The 3,960-nt window shown below is 26.0% G+C and overlaps 1 protein-coding gene across 1 annotated transcript in view; it reads left to right on the forward strand.

Annotated features, from left to right (window-relative positions):
* The window catches only part of LOC117170848 (glucose dehydrogenase [FAD, quinone]-like), an 8,951-nt gene that overhangs the window by 4,071 nt on the left and 920 nt on the right, over nt 1-3,960 (forward strand). The window lies entirely within an intron of this gene.

Below are 3,960 nucleotides of genomic sequence, written 5' to 3' on the forward strand. Positions count from 1 at the left end.
TTTTTTACTTTTCTTTTTAATATTAAATTTGTTCTTCAATTATATCAGTTAATCATATTTTAAGATCTGGATTATCTTTAAGCTAATTTTTCAACGATTTGTATCATACCTTTTCAATCAACAAAAATGCAAAAAAAAAACTTATGCGTTTACGGAAATTCACAGTACTTCGAAAAAGACAAGAGAAGAAAAAAGTAGCCAATGTTACCATCACCATTGTTAGAATTTTCATGGAAAATCAAAAACTCAAATTCTGAGTAGTTTTTGTTTTATTCGTAAAAACAGGATTTAAATTCTTAAAGAAAGGTTTTTCACTCAAAAAGAGCTACGACGAAAGGGGTGGAAAAACATTAATTAATAGTAAAAAATGACATTAAAAATTAAAATAATTTTTCTTTACGTGACACGCGGTACAAAAAAAATGAATATAAGATTGTTTTTTTTTTTAACTGAAAATGAATCATTACGGTTGTCAATAATTTTTATTTAAAACTTTTAGGTTTCCTTTTAATCGTAAAAAAATATGATTGAAAACAAAAATTATTTTATGAAAAAATAACACATTTTTTTAAATGATACACATTTTTAGGGTAGCTGCTTACTTCTGACTAACCATACATTAATTTTAGAAGAAACCAATTCATTATTTTATCATTATTATTTTTTGGAATATTGCCAGTAATTATTAATTTTATCTTGTTTTTCGAAGATCCGCATAAACTAATTAATTATAAGATTCTTAAATATATTTTTTATCGTGTAATCAATTGTTAATTTAAGAAAAAATTATTTTAAGAATTTTATTTTTATAGAATAGCGTGATTCAAGAACAATTTAGTTTTGCTTAAATTCCTGTTTTCAACGAAAGATGTTAAAAAGTCTTACTTTTTGGCTTGTTTTTCAAGAGGTGTCCAAATTCCAGCCTAAAAATTATATTTTCGAAAATATTTAATATAGCGTAAACCACTTTCAATTATTTAACAATTTATTATGTTGTAATATCGCGATCAAATCGAATTTTCGAAATCACATGGCTTAATTTATAAAAGAGTTTTGTAAATTATTTTATTTTAGTTGTATATTTATTGTTTAAACAATTTATAATTGTTTAAATGGCACTTTTTACAAGAAAAGGGTACATAAACTTTTTTTGGATATTTTTTCAGCAAATTTCATTACTTCATCCTAATTTACAGTTTATTTAATCTACTTCTAATTGTTAAAACAATTTTTCTTGCTTATTAGTATTATTTTCTGTTCAAGCTAATATGCTTCTTCTCGCTTTTGGCGCGTTTTTGTCTCGCGACTTTTTCTGTCTTCTTACTTATTAAAAGCAACAAATCGTGATTAAAAATTTAAAACAAAATTATCCTGCACGATTAGTTTCAGGATCATAGTATTTTTGTTTCTTCAATTTTTAAACGAAGTTTTGAATGGCTTTCATTTTTAAATCTTCAGGTTTAAATTGAGTAATTTTGACTATCTACAATTATAGGGCCCCTAATTTTCAAAGAATTTAGAGTAAATTAACTTTTGTGAAATAAATAAAATCATGTTTCTATCATAAAAGATGACTTCTTTAACAAATATTTAAATTTTCAACAAAATGATTTAATTTTTAAAATAAAAAAATAAATTATCAACAAAAAGTGCAAAATTTGATACTTCAACATCAATAAAAATGAAATTTCATAAAAAAACCAATTTTAAAATCAATAAGACTAATTTTAAACAAATAAAGATTTTTTTAGTCGGGAAGGAAAAAAAGTTAATCGAAATTGTTGAACCTTTAAGTCGGAAGAAAAATTTACTGTAAAAAGAATTATAGAGAAACAAAAAAAGTATAGAGAAACAAATTTGAAATTTGAAAATGGTTCGTCTTCAAACAAAATCGTTCAACTTTAAACTCAAGAGATAAATTTTCAACTAAAAATATAAATCATCGACAAAACTTGTTTCTTAACAAAGTATATGAATCAAAATTTCCAACCAAATAGATGAACCCTCAAGCAAAGTAGATTGATTTTCAACCAAACAGTTGCAATTCTATCCAAAAAAGATCAAATTTTGACGGAAATAGAAAAATATTTAAGTTAGAAAGATGATATTTTCAAACAATAGTTCAACTTTTGCAAAAAAAAATTGAATATTTAACCAAAAGATATTAGCTTTCATACACTTTCGGATAAAATTTAACTTAACAAAAACATTATTTTAGGGGGTTCAATAATTTAATTTCGGTCAATTGTCTCATTCTCTAAAATATTCAAAGTTTTAAAAATATCCTTACAATAAATTGCATGAAAGCGAATTATAAATGACAGTAAATTCGATTTTTTATGTTTCTTATAAAATTGATATTTTATTAAATGTTTCTTCTGAATTATACCTGAAAATTTTTCTCGGTTCAAATATAATCTTACCTGCTGGTAAATGTTATCCTGAGAGTCATAGAGTAGGAATGAAAATATTGTCAGGAAAAGTGCCGTGCATTTATTTTCCCAGATGAACCACATAATCGATCAATACTGTAAAATTAAAACAGATTAATTTTTTTAATAATTGCTCGCGTTATTGTTTTTTTATACACAGCTTCTCTTCATATATTTTGAATAAAAAACACCTTTATCGCGTCAAAAGATGGAAGAGATCACTGTCACGCGGCAATAAATGAATATCTTGCAATGAAAAACACAGAGCGAAAAGTGAGACAGTTCATGCAAATTTTCATTTCCAGGAAAATGTAAGAGGCGTTTAATGTTTTAATATTTACTTCCGCGGAGCATGCATTGCTAAAAAGATCACGATTTTATGATATTCGCCTTGTTTATTTTGAAATAAAATAAATCGTATAGCCGCATCGTAAGTACGAAATTATTTTATTTTGAAAATATTCGTTAGTGCATAGAATGTCCTTTTAAATTGTTTCTAAACAAAATTTTCCTATTAACTTAACGTTTCTTTAAGTAATATACATGGGCATCCATATGAAAAAGGCCCTGAATAATTACAAACGTTCATGCAAGCGCTTTTTATCTTTCCGGTTAAAATTTATTATTTAACTAATCATTGTTTTGACTATTTTTTAACTATAATTTCATCAGAATTGGACCCTATTATAATTATTTTTGATATACAAAAATCCTGAAAATTAACCCAAAAATCCAACGACCAGGTTTTTACAACTACCATTCAATTTTCCTATAGTCGTTTGAAAAAAGATCCTCTTTATTAAAAAATTTGCTGGAAAAGAAAAAAATTTCGTTGAACAAAAATAAAATCGGAAGAAAAATGAGAAGACAATGTACCAAATCCCGTTCCATCACTTTTTCTCTTTCGTCTTATATTGTTCTCATCATTAAATCACAATTAATAAACGTTTGCATATAATATTCACCAAAACGGTGAATAATTAAACTTATATTTAATCTTTATGGTAAATATTATTTACAAATATTTATTTATAGTGATTCAATAACAATACGCGTGCAGAAATCGCCAAGTTTAATCCTGGTTGCAGACGTGGGTCAAACTGAGCTTCCCTAGCCCGGGCCTAGCATGAATTTTGCAATGTCTCGAGGTTGGGGGCGGCTAGTGTAAAAGTTTCTAAAATTGACAACAGATGGCGTAGTGCTATTCTCTTTTTTTACTTCTTACTTTCAAGTATCAAGTGTCAAATTGTACTTTTAAATTAAATTTATAAAAATGCCTATAATAAAAACACTCCAAAAGTCCGAAGGCCTAAATCAATCGAAAGTATTATATACCGCGGTGAAATAGCAAGTAAGAACTGCTATGCATTATAAATAATATTTGCACGTTAAGATTGCACGCGACTTCTAACCTCAAGTGGAGAAACAATTTTCGTGGAATTATAAAGTGTAAATACGTTGTTAATTTATGTAATGATGCATAGAACTTCAAATTATATAATAAATATTAGGAACTTACATTAAAAAA

The sequence above is a fragment of the Belonocnema kinseyi genome, chromosome 4, assembly GCF_010883055.1.
Source record: "Belonocnema kinseyi isolate 2016_QV_RU_SX_M_011 chromosome 4, B_treatae_v1, whole genome shotgun sequence".
In the NCBI taxonomy this organism is placed as follows: Eukaryota; Metazoa; Arthropoda; class Insecta; order Hymenoptera; family Cynipidae; genus Belonocnema; species Belonocnema kinseyi.